Consider the following 25,338-nt stretch of genomic DNA (forward strand, 5'->3'; position numbering starts at 1 on the left):
TTTAATTAGTCTTGTTTGCTGTTTTTTTGCTTTGTTTTTTTCTGTTGTTTTTATCTATGTATGTAGTTGTTTCTACTCACTTCTGTAAGCCTTGTGCTGTACTTTGTGGTGCACACGGATTGCCTTACTACTAATAAAAAAAATATTTAATGAAATGATGGAGAAGTTTGAAATCCAGTGAAACAATAAAATCTATTCTTAAAAATTCTGCAATAAAAAAATATTTTCAAAAAATGCAAAAGCAGAAAATTTAGAGTGATAATTAAATTGACATGATCTAAAGACAATAATTTTAAATTTTAAAACTATGTAAAAATCAGTTATGTTTAAGGGTATTTTTGGAGATTATCACAGGAAAACGCCAAAATCTCGCTTAATTTTCAATTAAAGTTCTTATTTATTTTAATTATTCTGATATATACATTTTCATCTTCTAAAGTATATTTTTTATCATATTTGATAATTTTAGTCGAAATGCCTATCATTTTTGTTATCTCTATTAGCGCAAGATATTGTACTACAACTCCACGATGTTACTGGCTATTCTGAATGCCGGCCAATATCGAGGTGCTATTGCAATAATATTTTTGAGGAATTTGTGATATTAGGATTTGAAGCATTAACAGCTAATTAAGTTTTGAAAATTTAAAAATTGTTTCTTGTTATTGAAAATACACAAGCATACAAAATTCCAAGCTTAAAGCACAAGGATTCCCATTCTATGGATCACGACTCAATTTTGTGTGGATCGAAACAAGATTTTAGATGTAAATGTATTTTCTTACAATTCGCAAATATTTGTTCGTTAAGGTGTACGTACACACTTAAAGATATTTTTTTTTAAATTTTAACTTTAAAAATCTATTTTTTCACAGTAGGTTATTAATACATGTTTAAATTCATTTCAGTGAGAAAAAACTTTATTGCACTAATGATTAATTAATTAAATAATATTTAATGAGCTAATTAGCCTATTTTTTGAAACATGATATCTTAAATTCTAATTTGTATAGGCACACAATTCTAGTTGGAAATGATGCCTAATATTAGTTTTGATGTTGTCTGCCTCAAACAAGGTAAAAAAATGTATAGTTTTTTTAAACAATTTTTTCATCAACGATGAATAGAAAAAGCGAGATTTTTTCTGTCATTTTAACTTTTAAACAGCTATTAAAAATTTATTTCTATAAATATCTTTGATTGAGGCACAAAACATCCACTATTTCATACAGATTTATTTTGATATATAAATAACTGTATTTGGTTCATTTCTTGTTGAGTTGTGATTGTTTGAATGAAGCAACATAGTGGGAAAATATCATTCTTCATAAAATGAGTTTTAAAAACACCGTAACTAGAGTTTTTAATGGAAGCACCTCAAGAAAAATAATCATAACTTGATAAATATTCTGAATATTGACAACATTTTGGTATCTTTTGGAAGCTAAAGGATCAGAAAACATTATTAATCAAAAAAAAAAAAATATTCGATATTTTGAAGGATTTTCGAAGTTTTGTGTACATACACCTTAAGCCGCCCATTATAAATATTTTTATAAAGTTATATTTATTAATAATTTTTTCCAATAACGTTCATTTTAACCTATAAAAAACCTTTTTCGTTCATTATACCATAAAAATGTTTCTAATGTGTGACTCTCTCCGAACAAATGTATGAAAAAATTCAGTGTGCCGAGGATGAAGCGGATCGCTACAGATTTAGGTTCTAGAAACTTGATTGCAATGTTTAAATGTTTGGGAAGTTTCGCTCCAGCACATCAGGAAATGTTGAAAATCGTTTATAAAATTCAGTTTTTAAAGACATGAAAACTTTAAATTCCCGTTCAAGTATTTAAAAAGAATACAAATTTATTCAAATGACAGAAATTATTAGTGTATTGTCCCTTGAAAATCATTGATATTTACAGAAAAATACCTATGGGATGAATTGACTTCTGTAGAATAATAATCAAAGGTTTTATATCCGTAGAAATAGGTAGGATTACCTATGAATTGAAATCCCATTTCAAGGTTCAAACACTGTTGAATATGATGTCTTTTAGAAAGCACTTGTAAAACTTCGACCAGAAATATTCGATCCGCTGCACTTTCTATTGAATGGTCTCAAACATTCCCAAATGATATATTTGCAACAACTCTTCGTTGAACTTAAGTATTTCTTGAAGTTACCACCGGTGTGAAGATGATATTCGCTACTCCATGTGTCACTATGGTTTTGATTTGTCAGGAATACTTTGTTCGTCCAGAAGTTTATTTACGTTAAAGAGAAACTCAGTTTTACAACATTCAACAGAAATGGAACCACTAAGAATTATTTAATTTATACATGATAAAAGCAAACATTAGCTGAATTTTCATAAATAATCATTGGTAGCTTTTTAGCATGTTTGTAAACAACATTCATAGAAATAATTTGAGAGCTATCAAGATAATTTAAATGATTCTTATATAGTGATATTAACATCCTGATAATTTAAATCAGAATAGCTTGCTGATTCTCTACTGTCATTAATATTTCTCTAAGTAAGATAAAACAGTGATGAATTATTTCGTGATTTCAGGGAGATTTTTTGGAATTTTTGTATTTCATATAATGTGCATTTTTTTTTTCTGTTTTATCTTAATCTTTTATATATGTACTTATATTTCGATGTTGTAAATTATATAAACATTGAAATGCTTCTGATTTTTGTGTTGAAGATTTTGTGTCCTTTTTTATATCATCATTTTAATATTTAATTAAATAGCTTTGTTTTTTATTTGTTTTTATATCTCTTGCTTATGTATCTTTGTATTTAGTAAACAGCATATTCTTTTCGTTTTTATTCTTGTAGTTCGAATTTTATAATTAATTTTCTTTTTTTTTCACATATAATGCTATTGTTTCTTGCCATTTTTATCTGTCATATATTTCTATTTTTCTTTACTTTTAATAAAATCCATCAATATTGATATCGAATCAGATGGAATATGTATTACTCTAAAAACGAAAATGTAATGTGGTATAAAGAAGTTAAGTTTCAAGAAGTTTGATATTGCTTCATAGAATTACCTGCGTCATCTGAATATATATTGTCATGAATCGCGAAATTAAAATATAGACATTCGTATTAAGAATAGAAACTATGTATAATTTCTAATGAGATTTTTGACTCTAAATTTAAGGAAATCATTAATCGAAAAATTTTTGGATATGATATTACTTTCATTTTCAAATGAGATAATATGCTCACAGCCTTTAACAGTTTTCTAAGTTTATTTTTGATAAAATTCAAACATTATTGTAATATTTTATAATTAATTTTTAATACTTACAAATTTTGAATCCACCCATTTTAATCGAAAAACTACTTGATCAATATTATTAATATTTTTATACTAGCCGTCTTTGACGATCAACTGGTTCGCAGTGAAAATTAGCAACACGTAATTCCAATTAAATTCCTTAAGCATAACTTAATAATCGTGTACTTGTATATCCCCCAGAAAAGCATATTTAAAAAAAAAAATGTGACAGACATCAAGTTGGTATCATTTTAATAGCCCTTTTGTCCATTGTGTATATGAACTATCCTAATAAAGTCAAGTCCCATGACATAATAATGCTCTTAAAAGTGTCAGGTTAATTCTATACAGTAACTTCAATTCCTTCTTCTTTATATAAAGTACACAAATATTAAATAGATCTTTCTTTCAATAAATCTTTCCACAATGGGTCAAAGTTATGAGATCAAATATTTTACGAAACAATAAAATGCACTGTTGTGAATTCAATTACAAGCTCCAAAGTACATCTGTGCTAAATTTGATAAGTTTGTGGTGGTGACTTCATAAGCCAGATAACAATCTCCAGAAGGGAATGTACACTTTTGTCTAGTGGCTTTGTTACTCGGCTATGAATCCTAACGTTGCGAGTTCGAGCCTCAAACTTGCACATTGGTGTCCCTGGTTCTAAACAACCGCATCCTTCGTTCAGCTGTCGTGGCTCCATCTACCGGCAGCAACCACTCACACATGCTCGCCGTCGCCCGCCATAGCACTTGGCACGATAAAACTCCACCGACTCACTGGTGGTGGAGTATCGTGGTGATAACTTCATAAGCCAGATAACAACCTCCGGAAAGGGGTGTACTCAACTTGCACAAGTTGACACACGGTTCATATTGTCTTCCCTGTACAGCGCCAACACATATATGTACTTTCTTTTTTGAAATAAGTAGAGAACATGAAAAATGTTCAAGTGTGATCTATTCCAAAATTCAAACTAGTATTTTATTTTATAGCATTTATATCTTTTGTTGACTTTTGAGAAACCGAAATTATGGTTTAAAAGAATTGCACGATGCCAGGTCTTGGTCTAGAGAAACAAGAATATATAAATTTTTACACAGGTAGCAAGAACCAACCGAAATCTTTTGTTTTCCCTTTAAAGGTTTTACAAAATTTGACCTCAGTATATTCACGAATTTTGCATGAAGTAAGCATACACTGACAAGTTTTACCTGATAACAACCTTCCAAATACAGCTTTAGCTAAAGTTATGAATGATATTAAAGCATGATAAGAAATGAAAGTTTCTTCGTAAATACTTATTACTCTTAATACTTATTTTCTTAAATACTTATATCTCTTTTCTATGAGTGAAGAAGCTACAGTGTTCACTTAATAAAATTCCATAAGCATAATAGTACGACTGGGAGTCATTTAATCTTGCAGAGTTTCCATTGCCATATAATAAGCATGCACAAATTTCTGGGTTAAATAAAAATAAAAAGCTCCATGAGCTCTCAAGAATATCATAAATACATCGCCCATTTAAGAATCAATATACAAAAACGAATCTGATGTCTCATATTTATTAAATACTAGCCGCCTTTGGCGACCAGCCAGTTCGCCAATCTAAATGTTCGTTAAAATTTTAATAATTAAATATTTTATGCAATTCCTACTTTAATAGTTTCATCAAAATATTTTAAAACTTCAAATTTTGATAGTCCTATAATTCGCTCATAATATTATAAAGGCCTTCAGTCAAACGTAATATGTATCTTTCTAATTGTCTGTTAGTTCCCGTAGAATTTATACTTTAAATTAAAGTGGAAAGGATTAATCTGCAATTAATATAATAATACTTTTTACTGAAACAAAGTATTTTTCCATAATATTATTACTGAAAACAGTGTCACTGAGAGTTTAAACTTTATGGGCACTAAAAAATATCTTTCTTAATTTATGTAATATTTCGAGAATTTGTCAACAAAATTTTATCAGATTCATCATGACCAGATCGATTCATTAACAATATTTAATTTTAAATGCATCAAACACTAAGAAAATAAAAAGAATCGTTTAAAATAATCGGTTGAAAACAGGTTAAAAAAAACTACTTAAAAAACTATGTATTTAAAACTATATGCATATACAAAAAAAATATATATAACTAACATAAATACAATTTAATTACAAAAGCATGCAACTAACCTAAAAATAATTTAAATCAAGTCCGCATCCGTTGATAATAATTGTCAACAATCAGAACACAATGCGCATGCGTGAATTTTCAACGCCAGTTACGGTAACGCAAATGCTTGAATTTTTCTACGCCAGTTGGGGTAACGCTATGCAGATTAGAAATTTTTAATTTCCTTTATCCTGTTTTATTTTAATTCAAAAGTACTTCAGAATGAATCTGAAAGATCGATTAATTAACAATGTTTCATTTTAAATACATCAAACATTAAGAAAATAAACAGAATCGTTTGAAATAATCCGCCGAAAAATCTTAAGCCTAGCCTCATTAGCGTGGGGGGGGGAATGAATCCTTATTCATTTGGCGGTGGAGAAAATGAAGATTTTTTGACGGGAAAGTGAGTTTTTAATTAATAATTAAAATTCTAATTAAAAATTCAAAAAAAGGGAACCCAGGTGCACATTTCCGACTTCCAAGGTATACATGTACCAAATTTGGTAGCTATAAGTCAAACGGTCTGACCTGTAGAGCTCCAACACACACACACATATCATATAAGTATAGATTATGCTTAATGTGTAGAATCAAATGAAAGACAACCACAAGAAGCAATGTGAAGCGTATCTGTTGAAAGAAAAGAGAATTTTTATGAAGATTGATTTCCGTCTATATTTGCTGAGTGTCTACTGATTTCTTCACAAAAAAGGCATAAAAAGTCGGCTGACATTTTTACAAATTCATAGGAAACTCGTACTTAATCGTTTATTTAGCTGTCTATGTTAGCAAGTTTGGATGCTCCAAGTCAAACAGTCTGACCTGATCATCGTTATTATTTGTAGAGAAAAGTCAGTTTCGTTAATGTGAGAATGAGTCGAACATTGAATTTTTTTCTCAAGTCCTTTCGAATCGAAATAATGAACTGTTTTGTGTTTTCATTTTGCACTTCAAGTTTTCTTCAAGTATTTCAAGTACTGTGTACACAAAACAGTTCATTATTTTCGATTAAATTTTTTTGCGTGCATTTCATTTTTTTTTTGCATTTATTGAGTGTTTTTTTCTATATTTCAGACCGTTAGTTCTCACACATACACATCAAAATTTCCGCGTACGAATTCGCGGATAAAATTAGGATATGAAATAACAAGTAAGACAAGAAAGATCGTTCAGGACGATTATACATCTAAAAGAGTAGAAAAAGTGTTCTGTTCTAATCTTTCTTGAATATTTGTACAATAAGGAAAAAATATAGTTAAGGAAATTCCATTAGATGGTTGTAAAGAGAAAAGTCTTGTAGCTTAGATAATAGAAAAGGATGCTTCATATTACTTGAAAATAAGTAATAAAACGTAAAATAATAATACACAAAACAGTTCCTGCAAATATCAACAATACACAAGCAGAAAGCCATTATTAAACAATCGCAAGAACACGAAAAATTCAAAGAAAACTCAAATGGAAATAACACTCCAAAAAGAAAATTCACTCGACTACTGGCTTCTTTCGATTCGACTACTTCTCGTATGTACGCCTTAGCTCTTATAGGATATCGAATGTTCTAGAGTCCTAATAAAAATAACTCCAATATTTTCAAATTGCGTAATCCTTCATTTTTGTCGCCAAAAGGTAGCCAAATTTGGTGCCATAACCGGATATCATTCGCTCAGCATCCTTTTTAATATCAATAAAATTCTCTTTTTTATTATAAAGGTAATCAATGTTCCAGATTCGCGACAATATAATGCATTTTATGTAGAACTGGTGAGAATCGGGTATGAATTTTGCATCTTTAACTTTCAACTAATAGATTTCAAATTTTAAGATTAATGACTAAATATTAATTATAATGTATCCAAATTATTTTGCTTGTTTAAGCTATTAAATCATCATATGATAAAAATGCAGACATTAGGATAAAAATGTAGGCCATCTTTTTGTAGATGGATTTAATCCAAAATTAGACACATACCTATAGTTTTATGAATACAACACAAAAATATCAATTGTGTAATAGTTTGCATTCTTTGAATTATGGTGTTCACAGAAAAACAATTCTATTGGCAAAAAGATAGAAAAAATTCAAAAAAAAATTCCAATTCAAACGGCTTTGGAATGCAGCGAATGTCAATAATCAAAATATCTAGTTTGAAATATATAGCAATTACAATATATTTTTAACAAGACTCACACTCAAGTTCATACTAAAAACAATAAATAATAATATTTCACATTCTTTTTTGCATCATGAAACTTATTTTGCAGCTTGATTCCCCTGAAAGCATTTTATTATTCGATTGAGCTTCCATCCTCTCTTCATGATGATGAAGATGGCGTGTCCGCCCTACCACAGAAAGGGGGTGCAGTAGCTTCTGAGGGTAAAGACCACTGAGCACCCGAGGGTAGAAGTCTGACTTCTAGCTCATATGAAGAGGACATTCGCTTACACAACCCCGTTTTACAGAGGGGCACAATCACATATCTCACAGATAGAACACAGATAAAGAACAACTATGCTCGAACCGGGACTCGAACCCAGGGCGCTTAGATTACGAGAAAGACGCGCTACCCCTATGCCAGGACTCCGGCTAAAGATACAGTGTTATGCATAAAGGCAACACAAAATAAAATCTAAAGTAATTATGTAAGTATAAAACATATTCTTATTACATAATCTGACAATCAAATCTATTTCAGTGAAAAAATTACTTTCGAAAGCAAGTTTACAAAACAGAAAAAAATCATGGCTTGTTCATGGAAAAAATGGTAGAAAGTAAAAATAATTTCTAAATCATTGTAAATTGTATATTTAAGTATGTGACTATGAGTCAATTTCCTTATACAAATGCATTTTCTTTCCTCGAATGTCATTTAGCGAAGATCCTTTGTACCACTTGCAAACCTTTAATTATTGACTGTGAAGTTTTGTAAATTAATTGCTGCCATTTAAATACAACATCTTAAATACAAAATTGTTAGAACATTCTTAAAAATCAATCGTGCATACCTTGATCATTTTTGTCATGCGCATTTTTTTTTTTTTTTTACCGAATCGAAATTCATTTGTGAATGTTTTTTTTTAATCCAAAGAATATTCTCTATTCATAAACTTAAAATAACTCGCATCTGCATCCAACCACAGAAAGGGGGTGCCGTAGTTTCTGAGGGTAAAGACCCCTGAGCACCCGAGGGTAGAAGTCTGACTTCTAGCTCATATGAAGATGAAACTCACACATTCGCTTACACAATCCCTTTTTACAGAGGGGCACATTCACACACCTCACAGATGAACAACCAAGCCCGAACCGGGACTCGAACCCGGGACGCCCAGATCAAGGGGAAGACGCGCTACTCCTATGCCAGGATGCCGGCATCCTTTTTTCATTTTCCTGTCAATAGCATATCCTGATATTCTTATCCCGGTGAAATGGTTTCTATTACACACTCGTTCTTATCCTTTCAGACTTCTTTGCTAAGTTCAATCAGAATATGAAGAGAGTACTACACAGAAAACCCAAAATATTAGAAATGCTTCTCATTGAAAATTCGACTAGGCTCTGAGTTATATGCATTGGCATTTTAAGCCACGTTTATTGTTAGAAAGCTTTTCCCGTGTTAAAAACATCAATAAAGGTTTTACTTGGAATTTCCGGGGGAAAGTAAATAAGTGGCTAGGAAAATGTATGATTAATGCCCGAAAATAGTCGGTACAGTTATCTACGAAACCACAAATTTCTATTTTTTATTTTTAAAAGATTATTTTTTTATTCTAGTTCCGGTAAAATGGTAGCTAACTAACTAACTAACTTCTTGCCACTACAAAAATCTTCGGACAAAGTGCGGAATAGTAGATGAAAATCACCAATGAACGACATAGACGTGCAATGACAGAAGAGATATAATGTCACAAATAGTAGCATAATATAATTAAAAAGGCTCACAATGTATATATATATATATATATATATATATATATATATATATATATATATATATAGCACTCTATAAAACGGGTATTCTAATGATTGGGTTTAATTTAAATTCCGGCGGCCAAAAAAAGAGATGAGAGTCTTTGGTCTTTGGTTGAAGCATCGAAACTAAAAAAAAGTTTCTTTATGAGTTAAAGAATACTTCCAATTGAAGATTGCAAATGAATGAATTAAAGACTGAAAAATACTTTTAGTCGTGATTTTAAAAAATACTTCATTTGTGAGGCTCATTTAGAAAAGATCTATTGTTTAAAAAAAGATGTGTAGAAAATTCTCTTGATTGCTCCAAAATGTCGACATCTAATCTGTAGAAACTGTCATTTTTTTTTATTGCTTATATAGTACATCCTTAACTTTTTCAGTAACTTCAAAGTTCATGTTTATCCAATACTTGCTATCATCAGAGCCAAAGGTGAAGGAACACGATTAGTACTGCGTATAGAATGTATCTAATGATTTTGAACGTGCATGGTATATGAAATTCTTTTAAACTGTGCACTGATTTGGTACTTTCATGTTTTATATAAATTCTTTGTAAACTATTTTTCAATATTCTAGGATGTATCTTGAAAGAATATATTAAGGTGTCATCTCGATCTGCAAAAACTAGAATGCAAATGGCATACGCAATGCCATTCCTTAGAATACAAATGCCATGTACAGCACACTACATTAATTTAAATCTCAAGAAAGAAGAAAAATATTGAATAAATTAAAACACAAAGAGTTACAATAAAAACAACACAATAGAGCTACAAATCCGAAGCAATAATAATCTTTGTTCAGATAAATTCTTTCAAAGTTTGCACCGAAAATATATCTTCATAAAATCAACTACAGTTTATCTGAACATTTAAATTGTTGACTCAGACATGGGTTTGGGGACGATCTAGGATGATTTGACAATGAATCAAATGCGAATTCTCAAAAAATTATTTCAACACGAAATTCTTCTTTCGAAACTTGTTATTGACGACTATATGTGAAATAATCAGGAGATGACAATGAATCAAATGCGAATTCTCACAACATTATTTCAACACGAAATTCTTCTTACGAAACTTGTTATTGACGACTATATGTGGAATAATCAGGAGATGACAATGAATCAAATGCGAATTCTCACAACATTATTTCAACACGAAATTCTTCTTACGAAACTTGTTATTGACGACTATATGTGGAATAATCAGGAGATGACAATGAATCAAATGCGAATTCTCACAACATTATTTCAACACGAAATTCTTCTTACGAAACTTGTTATTGACGACTATATGTGGAATAATCAGGAGATGACAATGAATCAAATGCGAATTCTCACAACATTATTTCAACACGAAATTCTTCTTTCGAAACTTGTTATTGACGACTATATGTGAAATAATCAGGAGATGACAATGAATCAAATGCGAATTCTCACAACATTATTTCAACACGAAATTCTTCTTACGAAACTTGTTATTGACGACTATATGTGGAATAATCAGGAGATGACAATGAATCAAATGCGAATTCTCACAACATTATTTCAACACGAAATTCTTTTTTCGAAACTTGTTATTGACGACTATATGTGGAATAATCAGGAGATGACAATGAATCAAATGCGAATTCTCACAACATTATTTCAACACGAAATTCTTTTTTCGAAACTTGTTATTGACGACTATATGTGGAATAATCAGGAGATGACAATGAATCAAATGCGAATTCTCACAACATTATTTCAACACGAAATTCTTCTTTCGAAACTTGTTATTGACGACTATATGTGGAATAATCATTGGACAAAAAATAAGGGTAGGTCTGGGTTTTAATCCAAATGGCAATACAGACTTTGTTTTTAAATTAATGCACATAATATTGATCGTCATAGCCAGACCAACATAATCCAACTTTCAATAAACCATTCATATTTTAGCTTAACAAAGTAAGCTAAAAGTAAGTTATTTTTAAGTCATTTTTAAAGTATAAAACATCATCAGAGGCGTTGCATTTTTTCTCTCTCTTTAACATATTAATTATCCTTTGCGTCATTGTTCACTGAGTAAGTAAACACAGCTGTGACAGTATCTCAGACAGCTTTCTTGCCTTTTAATCACAAAATATCTTAAAAATTACGAAATTCAGTGAAATTTCTATGTAAAATATTTCCCAGCCAAATCGACGACAACATCATTGCAAAAAACCTTTCTCTTAAATCAAACATCATTATTTTAATTTATTACAGTAAGTCCTTTTCCCGGATTATTTACTGAATGTTTGCATTATCAGAATAAATCAACTATCTATAGATATCTAAAAACCGGAATTAATTCTAAAGCGCTTGTGTAAATACGAGCACGCTTCTAAACCAGAAACTTCTAAAGTTCTTTTCAAAATCAATGTCTATTCATTTCCTTAATCACCTTTAGAAAAGCTCGTTACGTGTATTATAGAAATGGGAAGGGCTAGCAAAGAATGAAATCGATGAACTGCGCTTCAAAAACTCCTTAAAGCTCAATGTTTTCTCTGAGTGAAGTTGCATCAAAAACTCAACATCTTACAAATAGTGGTAATCAGTTCTAGGAATCATTTTGGTTGCTTTAGTCTTCAGTGTTTGAGTCTTTACATTGGAAAATTGCAAAATGTTTCGTAAGTTTTCTATTTCAATCACAGTAGTTAACAAACAGACAGATCAAAAAATGAATAGGAACAGTAAATTAAGAAAATCGATTTATAGATTAAGCAATATTTTGTTTTGCTTTCATTTTATCAATTTATGAAGCAGTAGGGGAAGGGGGAGAAGAGGAGAGTGATATATTTGAACAAAAAATAGTATATTAATGCACTAATCTTATTTACCTGAATTACTAACATTTTAATGGCTATTCGAAAATTATATTTGGTTGAAAAGTATTTTCTTGTTTTTATATCATTCATTATTTATTTCAAATTTTTTTCTCGTTCATATCAAACTACATTATTATGAAGCCTATTTATTTCAGAAGCAAACATGATATAAAAAATAAAATATCATTATATTTAATTGTAATAATTTAGAATAAAATTTCCAAAAAGCTTTGTAATATGAATTGTAATTATAAAACATTATAAGCTCATTGCTATCTCAAAAAATAATACAAATGCAACAGTAAAATAAATTTTTACTCTTAAATGCTACAGTATATCCCTAAATATGTCCTTTTCATGCAAATGAACGCTTATGAACATGGATATTTAATGCATTAATTTTAGACTTAATGCATTAATTAGACTCTTTCGCTCTTTCTTCAAATATATTTTGATTTTATTATTACTATTATAATTTATTTATCTATTGAAAGCTAGTCAACAAAGGTAATTAATCATTAATAAATCTTAATATATGCTGTTATGTATTTTTACCCACTTTTTACTGTAATGTATAGTGTATATATGTTTTATTCCTTAACTGTAAGAGCTCTACATAGGTGCTGTAACTTAACTGTAAGTGCTTCGAAAATGCTGTTCTGATAATATGTTTATTTTGATTCATATTTACATGGTATAATATTTTTTAAAGTTTGAATATCTCTGCATTATAAAATGAAGGGGTGACTTAAATTAAACGGGGTGATAATTTAGACCCGGCTTCACCTCTGAAACCTGGCATGGTGGGGAAAAACTATGTAAAAACTTTCTACGTAAAATATAAAGAAAAGCATATTTAATAGTAAATTTCAGTCTTAATTGGCAGTTAAAAAGAAGTAGTCACCGGAGTCATAACCTAGGGGTAGCTCGTCTTCCCATTGATCTATGTTCTCTCTGTGAGATGCGTGAATGAGCCCCCTTGTAGAAAGGGGTTGTGCAAGCGAGTGTGTATGTGTGCTATCTTCATTTGAGCTACAAGCCCGACTTCTGCCCTCGGGTGCTCAGGGGTCTTTACTTTCAGAAGCTACTGCGCAAAAGTTTGGCTTAAAATAGTCACACGACAAAAAAAAAAAGTAGGCAAGCCTGAAATAAAATGTTAAGTAATAGAAATCTCAAGATGATTTTATTATGTAAATAAATTTCATAATTAAAATAATTGCTTTCTTATATATTCATTATTTTTATTTACTTTATTTTTCATCTACGAAATATTCAAATTGTAATCAAAATCTGCTTAAAGTCTCCAACAAAATTCAACCTCAAGGTTTTGATAAATCTACATTTTCAGTTCCTCCCAAAAACTGAAAATAGTTTTTTTTTAATTGTATTTGTCTGTTTTTCTGTGATTACGATACCTCAAAAACATAGCAAGCTACAGGCTGGAAATATGTATATGACATTCAACGTATTTGCAATTTTCTATCAAATTTTGAATGAAATCTGTAGATGTGAGTTTTTTCCTTACGTCCTTTCATGTTTAGCGGATTGGTATGAGCGAAAGATAGAACCTGGGACCTTGTGGTTAGCAGTCCAGTAACTAAACCATTATATCAAAACGATCGTACGGGTAGAAGAGTTGTTAACTGGCTTATATACTATTCACCATACATGTACATATGACCATAATAACTAAAAAATGAGAGAATCTAGATAGAGGGAACTAAGCAAATAGGTTTATCATTAGAATTAAAGATTAGAATCAAAATTTAAATAAATCCACTCAAGAGCTAACCGTCTATTACTCTATGATATACTTGCAAGTATGTGAACGCGATAATTTAAAAGTTTAAAAAATTAGACAAATGAAATTTGATATTTTTTGACGTCATCAAATTTGTGAATCTGTTCGAATTTTGGCTCCAATCTGTTGAAAGAATTTCCCTAGAATTTCGGTTTTCTTCAGTGCACTATGAAGGACAAAATGTACCTTACTCCATTCGTTGATACATTCGAGGAAAGAATACTCACTCTATAATATATTATAATTAAGAATATAAATTTATTAACAAAATTGTAGATTCGAATCAGATTTTTAATAAATTCGTTCAAGAATTGAACGTCTATAGATCCATGTGATATATTTGGGAGTACGTGAACGTGATAGTTCAAAGGCATAAAAATTTAGATAAGTGAATTTTGATGTCAGCCAAATTCGTGAATCTGTATAAAATTTTGGCTCAATTCTGTGGAAATAAAGATTTTCCGAACCCTTACTCCATTCGTAGATATATTCCAGAGAAGGGGATACTCCAGGGATATACTCTTGAGAAGAATACTCCCTCGATAATATTTGAAAGAATATTGCTGAAGTCAATTTAATTTTCTTACTTCGGTTAAGTTGTTTAATTTTCCTACTTCGGTAAGTCAGCCATCTAACTCTCCGACCCGCCACGAAGCCACACTGATTTAAACAATAAAAACTGAATGACCGGGCCGCCGCAACAGCAACATTGGCGAGAATTGTAGTCCTAAGGGCCGTCACCGGCCATGGTACAACCATCCCCGGAGGAAGTACGTCCCGTCATCGATTGGAGGAGTCAGATCCCCCACCTATTAGTGTACCCTTCTGGGTGGCGAGATCCAACACCATGCCCGAAGCATCTCATCCTCATTTCGAGGTGCCCCCCCGGGGGATTTCCTACTTCGGTAAGACTTTTGACAAAAAATTAGTTACCTTCCTTCATAAAAATTTTCAGTGAAACACTATTTTCATGTGTTGTGGCAACACTTCATGCATTTATCTGTATCATGTGACAGTCGCTTTCAGAGCAATTTTAATTTATCTAATAGCCAGCCATAAAGATGTTTCAGCAGCTGCGAATGGTATCCAAATTGAAAATCCGTGCAATGTTTCGCATTTTGTGGGCGAAAACACTGAAACAACATTGAAATTTTTCAACATTTGCATGAAGCTTAGCGTGAAAATACAGTGTCACGTCAAGCTATCTTGAAGTGGTACAACTTGTCCGAGAATGAATTGTACAGATAGTACGACGCTAAGCGCGATGGAAGACCATCAGTAGAGACAAATTCTAAAATCAATGCTCGCGTGAGAAGTCGGACGATATTTCTTTGCAAAAGATATTGAAAAACTAACATCATGTCTAGACAATTAAAAAAAATGGAAATAATTAAGCCAAAATAGATTTTGCTTAGAACTTTCTGGTAGAAATAAAGTGATTGCAAAATTTCGATTCTGGTTTACTTTTTGAAGTCGTGTAAATAACTTTCTTACTGTCGCTCATGCATATGACATATGAGAAGCAGTTCTGGTTTTAATAATAAATCCTTTTTCCTTAAGTTAGAATAATTCTTTTTTTAATATGCAAGTTCTGATGCTTCCTTAAAGTCTTCAGCAAAATTTCTTTTACAGTTTATTAGTTTCTTAGAAATTCTCTCTTCATATAATTCAATATTATCTCATGCTCGTGCATGAAGAATCTCGGTGATATTCACAGTAGAGATGGAAATACGTGGATACAAAAGAAGTCGAAGTCCTTTGAAAAGTAAAATAAATGAGTTTGATGAATAGAATAAATGAATTTGATGCTGAAATACAACCATGCAATTTATTTAGTAACGAAAATAAATTGCATGGTTGAATTTAATCATTTAATAGGTGTAAAAGTTCAGTTGCAAAACAGTTGCAAAAATATATATTGATATATAAAAAAGGATACAACATAGATTACTAAATGCTAAATGCACAATTTTAGATTTGTTGGATTTAATGGTCAGTGATTCAAATATGACTAAACTGCATGAAATATATGATCAAGTATAAAATATTAGTGTAAAACGAAGAAAAATATTTGTGTAAGCTATCAAAACGAAGGAACATGAAGTAAGTCATATTTAGAGTCGATTTAAAAAGATATTTCTACAAAATAGCATTTTGATATAAAAAAAAAGCTCTGTGGATGTAAAAATCTCCCCCAAAGTCTAAGATATCAGCAAGAAAATCAGTTTAAAAATCGAAAAATTTAAGAACAGATAAGAAGAATTCATCAAGCGATTATTTTCGATTCACTGTCAAAATTTTTAAATACAAACTGTAAAGAATTCATATAAAATATTGTTAATAAAATTTGAACAAAGGTGGTACTAGGTTCAAAATAAACTAAATAAAAAAAAGGACAGAAAAGAAAACCAGACCAATAAATTCTGAGCAATAACTGTAAATATATAACAATTGAAAAGGCTTTTAAAATCATAGTATTTCACTACGGAACACTTTTTGTTTCATGAACAAGACGCTAGATGGCAACACAAAGTTTCCTTATTAAAAAAAAAAAAAAACTCAATGCCGAAAATTAGTTCCGCTCTTTGCCCCTGCTTTCAACAGTAATGATGACCCAAGATGGCAGGATAATGATCGCTTTCTCTTTATCGCGTGTTTTACACGCTGAATTAACTTTCTTAAACAACTAATTCGTTTTGTTTGCCGTTATCAAGGCACGGTATCTAACCAGAAGCATTGTATTCATTGCAATTATGTTTCTACTCCCCACGCGCTTGTTGTATAACTGTACTTTACAAATAGGTAAGATTGTAATGAGGGTTAAAGTGTGATGGAAGTGTATAGAATAGAAATTTCAATCGCAGCCACGAGCCATCTGAAACATGCAGTGAAACGTTTTAATCTTTATTCATTATAGGTGATGTAATACAGAATGGTTATATCTTAAGTGCTGCTGTTAATTGGCTTGCTTTGATTGAACAATTTTAGTTTGAATGCACATAAATTTAATATGGTTTGATTTACGATTCTTTCTTTACTTTTTCTTATACGATGAAAAAATATTATAAACGTCAAAAAATTCGAGATTTTGATGAATTTCCACGTTTTAAGCGAATTCTGTATCAAAACATATGTTCGAAATTATGCGTGTCTTTTTGTAAGTACAATATCTCAAAAACGCCTCAAGCTGGATTGATGAAATTTGTTATGTGATATCTACTCTAAATCTGTAAATTTATATTAAATTTTGAAGAAAATTCTTCCAGAAGAAATCTCGTCTGTCTGGCTGTCTGAGTTGCTGGATACCAGAATAGAGGTTGGTTTTTCGCATTCTAAAATCATTTAGACCAAAAGGGTGGGGCTATTTTTAATTCCGCTCAACGTTACAGGAGGTGATGACCGATTATATATATTGATTAAACGGAAGGAAAACAACCCTATTTTGAAATGAATGAATAACTGTAACGATTGATTATAGAAATATATTGCTAAATGTATTTTGGCCTAGGCTTCGTCATTTGTCTCAAAAAACATCGAAAGCAATTATTTATCAGAAAAGTTGAAATAATGTTCTTAAGTAGTGAGATTTTAAAGGTATTTCATTTGCCATGCTGACACCGAAGAACCAAGCATCAGATTCGAATGTTTTTTGTTTAATGTTTTTTAGCTAATTTATCACCTACAAATTTTCAGATATGAAAAGCTGTACAAGAACTATACATCATAACATTGCATCACGATCGCATTTCCGTGATGAACCAGCGAGAGTAGTCTCCTAAAAATATTCTCATATATTCTCCAATAAAAATTCTTCATAAAATTATGTACCTTGGATAATCGAATAGCAAGGCCTCGAATAGCTTACAGGGCATTGGTAAACGATGGTTACGAAATAGAGGATTTTAGCTTGAATCTATCGTGAAAATATGTATTTCGGATTCCATTTTCGCGGCCGATTGACACAAAATTACAATTGCAGTTGCAAAACAACATACTGAATTTCATTAATTTAAGTCATTGCATTTATGAATTATTGAGATTGCATATACGCGAAAGTAGACGGTCAACCATTTGATATATTTGGTTCAAAATATGATACCTATGTCTTAGATGTTAAACCTGTGCACTAAATTTTATCGACATAGTTCTAAGGGTTTTGTAACTATCGAGTTCACTTGTACTCAAACATCCAAGCAGAAAGACTTTGAATGCATTTCGTTCAAAATTTGATTAAAAATATCTAAAAATTTGGTCTTAATATATTAAATTTTAAAACATCTTGCTCAAAGCATTTTTTAATTGTGTTCGCAGACAGATATAATGCTAAAAATGTGTTTTTCGGATTCAGAACGTGGAAATTCATCAAAATCTCGAGTTACAGTTTTTGACGATTACAATACTATAATTCGCATACAAGAAAGTAAAAATATTGGAGTTAGGATTCGTCATATTCAACATCACCATGCTTACCTGACTTAGCACCTTCAAAATACTCAATTATTAATTTTTAATTTCCAAAATCGTTATATGGCACAATAGTAAATTTAAATGAAAGTGTAAATCAGCATTTTATACAATTTTACTTTAGAAAAATAGACCCATTATTATTTATTGTGGAAAAATAGACCCATCAAACAAAAGACAAAAGGTTATCGAATAAAAGCATATATCATCATTAACAGCCAAGCATATATCATTAACATATTTTTGCCTTTAAAAAGAGGAAAAAAGTGCATAATGACTTTCCTGATGACCTAATAACTAGGATAATTAAAATATCTTCAAAACATTTTAATGAATTCTAGTTTATTATTCTTATAATTGAGCTATCCCTAGATATTTAAAATAACATCTATTAGACGGCATTTAACCATCATTTATCTGGTAAATTGACGCTCCCAATAGACATCGGTTAATTACAAGTTAAGAATATGACATTTCTTTTTCTTAATTACTTCTATAAGAGACTGCCTTTTGATGTTTATGAAACGGTAAAAGTTTTTTCTGATGGGAATAGGAGAGGTCTTTCAGAGTAATTTGGTAACTTCCATATTCTTTTTGTACAGTTGCTCCACTAAATTCACTATGAATCATTAAGTAAATGTTTCCCCAAATATTATATCTTGTCAATTTCATGATTAAAGCAAATTTATCGATTTCTAAAGAGCATACGAAGAGTTGAAATAACAACACCGAAAATATTTTTAATCATTTATGTAATTAAAACTCGTTTTTCATCTTTTATAGTTCAATTAAATATTCAGCATTAAATTAATAAAACAATAACCAATCAAGCAATTGTGTAAATTTTCTAATTATCTAACTAATGAACGTCAATTAAACATCAGCTTCATGGCATCCTTTGAAACACGAAAAATTCAGAATTTATCATTAACTTTCAATGCCGTCATTTATGGATTTGATGAATCATCACTTTTGTGCTCAAATTAAATTCCATTGAGTAAATCCGATTAACTCAAAATGCCCGCGTCATTTCTGTTTTGAACGAATTATCGTCTAATTATTCGTCAGAAAGGCTTAATTATTTTCTAATTGGCAGCACAATCAGTGCCTCAGTGAACGTAGCCGATGTCATATTCAAAACAAGTATTACAGCGCATGCAAATGAGGCAAAGCATCTTGTTGCTGATAAAATCCAAAACGAAAGATTTCTTTGGCGTTGAATAAAGAAATAATGAACCATACAAAGAGATAACATTACACGAAAAACTAGTTCATCGTCATTTCAGTGCTTTCTCTCTGTTGATGCGACAATAAATACAAAAATAATTTATTATTTTCGTATGAAATTGATTTTTAAAACTGATAATTAATATATCTGTTGAATTTTTTTTCTTCTTTTTTTCAAAAATCTTTAAGTTGACATGCTTTTCAGACTTTTTAAAATATTATTTATTTAAAAAGTGAAAGAGCAGAGAAAATTTTCAAAACTTTTATATTTTTATAAGCTTTTATATATACATTTATATTTTATCTCTCTTGAAATTTTAGCTGAATCACTAAACTTGAATATAAATATTTTCTAGTACATGAAATCATCACAAAATCATCGTAAAGAAATCATCACAAAAATTCGAACTCGAGATTTTGGCAAATCACCACGTTTTTTTACTTCTCTGAATTGGAAAAATACATTTTTTGGAAAATATCCGTCTGTCTGTCAGTTTTTGACAAAGATAACACAAAAACACTTTGAGCTAGACGGTTGAAATTTGGTATACACCTTTTTACCAAATTCGCAGATTTCTATTAAATTTTGAGTAAATTCTTTTCAGAGGATATCCGTCTTTTCTGCTGGAATCACGATAATTACAAAACAAAGAGAGCTAGATTGGTGAAATTCAGTGCATATATATAACATCTGTACTGCAAACACTTATCAAACTTTAAACCAAATCCAAAGAAGGTTTGATCGTCTGTGGTTCAGTTCTATTAGAGCAAGTAAACGCGATGATTCAAAACCGCAATAAATTAAATATATCAAATCTGGTATGAGATTTTGTGACTACCGTTATAATCTCGTGTCAAAATTTTGCTTCAATCGGTTGATAAAAACGCGTCAAAAACACAAATTCGATTTTTGGATGCTGTTAACCACATGTCAGGGATTAATCGCTAAATAATTCTCAAACGATGACCTAACAGATTTAATAAAAACGCTAAATTCACGTCAAGAATTAATATTTCCTAATTATTATACTATCATAATAATTACTATACATAATATTATACTATACATAATTATTATATCATGTAAGGTATTCTGTGGCATGACAAGTTTGTTAGAGAATATGCGAGAAAGACAGTTAGAGAGACTATTCCAACTGGTGTGTGTGTGTGTGTGTGTGTGTGTGTGTGTGTGTGTGTGTGTGTGTGTGTGTGTGTGTGTGTGTGTGTGTGTGTGTGTGTGTGTGTGTGTGTGTGTGTGTGTGTGTGTTCATTCCTAATTAAATTCTACCATTCAGTGTGATTCAATTTTTTTTCGCTTGTGTTTGTTACTTTTCTTCTAGTTGTTTCAGCAAAAGATAAATTTTCAGAAACTTTTAAAAGTCATTCATTAAAACCACAAGGCAAAGAAATAGGGAAAAAAATTGAGCACGTGAACGCTTTCAGAACTTATATACTTTCAGAAAGAAATTTTATCAAACTTTGTTGCGAAGCAAGCATTTATTTTTAGCACGTAGTATCCACATGACATTGTAGTTTAACACTGAAATGTTTAAATTACAGAAATAAGAATCTGAAAAGTATGGAAAATCCATAATATCTTACAATTAACAAATTAAACTGAAGTTTGAAATCAATTTTTTAGAAAATAAATAATTTTGAGAAAGTGAATAATTTGAATTTATTTCATTTATATAAAAATATATATTTTTTCATGTATTCTTATATTTTAAAATTCTTGTTTAAATGCTACCAATTTAGTAAATGAAAAAAATAAATTTAGTTTAAAAATTATCTTTAACTTCCAGAAACTACAAAAATAATTATACTCATTCAATAAAATGTTTATAAAAAGAATATATTCTCATGTCGAATTGTCAGCCAGTGAAACTAATTTGATTGCTTTCGGTTAGATTAATTTCTTTTGAGTGTCTAGACCGAAAAGAATAAAATTATGGGGAGAAAGATTTCTATCTAATATTGCAAGTAAAAAAGATAGTTTGAAAGTTGAAGAAAGATATGCTTCTTAGAACAATTTGTAATTCGATTCTGAGTTTTTAATTAAAAATAATAAAAAAATAGTTTTTAATAAAAAAAAATAGTTCAAACGAAAAGTAATCTAATTTTTGTGGCAATAGCAAAATAATGATTTTTTAAATTCAAAATCGTTTGCTCGTATTTCTAGCAATATTATGAATTTTGAAAAAAAAATCGTTCTTCTATTGAAAAGTGACATAAATATTAAAAATTCAGTTTACAGATATAATTTATTTTTGTATGTTTCTTTTATTTAAATTAAGTTTTTAACCTTTTATTATAAATCAAAATCTTTAAAAGCATGTACATGTGCCAAATTTAGAAGCTGAATGTCAAACAATCTGTCCTGTAGAGCGTTAACATACACATTCATTTTTATTATTAGTGTAGATTATGGTTTTCAATATTCTTATCGTGGAAAACTGCTTTGATTTTTAACCTAATCGATCATTTACACTCTTACTGACATTACACTTATATATTATGCGTATTTACCTATATGTGAAAATCTATACCTATATAATAAAGTAGTGGGATTATTTTTAATTGGTTCAATTAGTTTTGTTGCTTTGACATATTTCACTTTTTATAAGTGCGATATATTCTCAAAGCAAAATTACTTTTTTTTTTAAGTTACTTAATTTTGTAAAAAATATTCAAACAGACACCAACTGTAGAGATTTTAAAGTTTTGCGATTATATTCAGAATTTTTTTCGTTGAACATTTTAAAGGACATTTCTATAAAAATCTATTATTATCTTAATTTGTATTATATTTTAAAATATTTTAAATCAAAATTTTAAATTTCAAATTTTACCATCAAATTTATTAATTAGAAAATTGCATTTTTTATATAAATTCTTAATGACTTTTTTTAAATTAGTCCATCAAACAGTGTTCTTAAATTCAAAGGGCAAATATCTGAACTTCAATTCATTTATCTTCATTTTTTCAATAAGAAATAGACAAAGAAGATGTATTGAAATAGACAAAAAAACTCGAGCTTGATATTTTAACATTTGAGCAAGGAGGTTGAAATTTAGTTTATGGTCTTTGCATTAAATTTGTAGATTTATATCAAAATTTGGAAGAAAGCCTTTCTGTCAATTTGTTCTTCTGGCCAAATATATGACAGATACATGGACAAAATTTGTTCCATAGATTTAATACCTAAAGGATCAAATTTGAAAACAAATCAGTGAAAGGTCGAGCTTCTGTTGCTCAGTGTTTCACAAGCATGTAAACGCATTAATTTAAAAACGGAATGACTTAAATACGTGAAATTTGGTATTTGATTTCTTAACTACTCTTGTGATTCTATGCAAATTTTGGTTTTAATTGATCTAAAAAAGGGCGCCCAAAATACCCACTTGATTTTCTGATAATCTTGTATTGGCCATATCCTAAAAACTAATAACCAAAAAAATTCACTTAAGATCGTACTCTCATAGGCTCCTTCAAAGGCATCTCATTCACTCTCATGGGCATAAAAATTTTTAACTATTGTTCACTGGTGACATATGATTATTAATAGATAAATATATTTATTAAGAATATGTGTGAAAGTTTCGAAAAGACTTCTCCCACTGGTAATTTCATAGTTTTCTATTCAATTTTCTAGCACAAATTAATAGTTTGTTAAAACTTTTAAGTATTCGAAAGCAATTACAGCTTAAATTTAATAATTTAAAATACAGTTCATTTTCTACCAACGCATAATTAAAAATTATTGAAAATAATCATATTCTGACTGAATTAATTAAATTATTTATACATATTATTATTCGAGATATATTATGAATGTTTTAATAAGGTTCTAAGAATTCTCATTTTCATCAGAAGTCATTTAGAATGTCCTTATAAATTTGATATACTTTATTCATCAAATTATTGAATTTAATTTTAAAATGCTATTATCTTCGCTTAAAATTAAAAGTTTAAATTATTCATAAGTTTCTGTATTTTTAATACTTTTTGTCTTACCAATTTAAGCACTAAAATTCCTTACATGATTTTTTGGCTGGACCCAATTATAATGAAATATAATATGTTTTTATTGAAACCATACCTATATGCGCTTTTAATACCATATTTTCTTATAAAAGTTCAACATTGAAGTAAAGGTTTTGCTTTGTACTTTATCTCTATATAATTGTGAACAACGTTTTGTTTAACGCAGTTCAATTTGTTTCACCAAAAAAGTTTACGAGTTTTTTTAAATTTGTTTTACTATCAAAAGGATTGCAATAATTAATGTTGCATCAATATTAAAATATATGGTGCTATAGATGAAACTCATCCTAATAAAATCATATCATTATACTACCACTTTTAATTCTTTTTTTAATAATAATGATAAATAACTTTAAAAACAGTTCCATTTTTTTTTTCATTTTGAATTCTGCTTTTTTATTAGTAGTTCCTTTTTGCTCGTTTTAGATTAATTTCCAAATATGCCGAAGTTTCTTCTGAGAAACTTCACGTTCTCTTCTTAATTTTTTTTCCGTAAGCCACTGTTTTAAATTAACAATATATAAAAGGGGGACTAGATGTTATTTTATTTATATTTCATGCTAAAAATTTCCATCGATTGGCATTAATGAAAATAGCTTCAATTTAATACCCATAAATTGCCCAAATTGGAATTATCTTAATATTGTTACAAACCTATAATATTGCTACCCGGCATGAATAGAGTCATCGTAAGAAAGACCGTTGTACGATCGGTCCTGTACGTGCTGAGATCAATGAACTTAGAGCTTGGCGACAGACTTGGCGAGCATTTGGCGGCTTGGCGATAAATTTGGCGAGTTTGGCGACTAAACGGATAATACCGGAAAGTTCTAGAAGTTTCACGATCCATCTAGTAAGACCCGAGGTACAGCCAGGTACGCCCTGATTTGTCTGGAAGACTCTAGCCCCGCCTCCCCGGAACTATAAAAGACGGGCACTCAGAAGCTACGGAGAGGTCGTGTCGTGTGTATCGGAAGAAGTCGTGTGTATCGTGGAGAAGAAGTTGTGTGGATCTTCAAAAGTTGTGTGTGTGTGAGAGGAGTCGGAGTCGCCGACAAATAAGAGAAATTAGAGGATGAGACAGCAAACAAACTGCTGAACTATAGAGATTAAATGCGCTGAGTCATTACGATTTATTGGCGGTATTTATTGTAGTAGAAGAAAAAATTTTGTAACAATATAAATCATTGTTGTATGTCTGTGTGTATGTATATCCTATACATGTCCTAAGCAACTTGACGAAATTCAACCATACTTTCCATATTTACTATTTAAAGTGAGAAATAAAGTATTACGAAATTTTAAACTGAAGAAATTAATTAAATATTTATTAATTAGAAACAAATCGAATTAATTATAACTAAACGCAGAAATTTCGGGTTAGATTATCCCACAAGAAATACGTTCGTATCATCTTAAAAATTCAAACTTTTACCTTTTCAATGATATCGGTTTCTGTTCCATATAGTTCGTTCTTCAATTTATATTA

At 29.9% G+C, this 25,338-nt stretch overlaps 1 protein-coding gene across 1 annotated transcript in view; it reads right to left on the reverse strand.

Annotated features, from left to right (window-relative positions):
* LOC129965744 (ankyrin repeat and fibronectin type-III domain-containing protein 1-like) overlaps positions 1-25,338 on the reverse strand; it is a 619,339-nt gene that overhangs the window by 591,447 nt on the left and 2,554 nt on the right. The gene's annotated exons all lie outside the window — the stretch shown is intronic.

Source organism: Argiope bruennichi, chromosome 4, assembly GCF_947563725.1.
Source record: "Argiope bruennichi chromosome 4, qqArgBrue1.1, whole genome shotgun sequence".
NCBI lineage: Eukaryota > Metazoa > Arthropoda > Arachnida > Araneae > Araneidae > Argiope > Argiope bruennichi.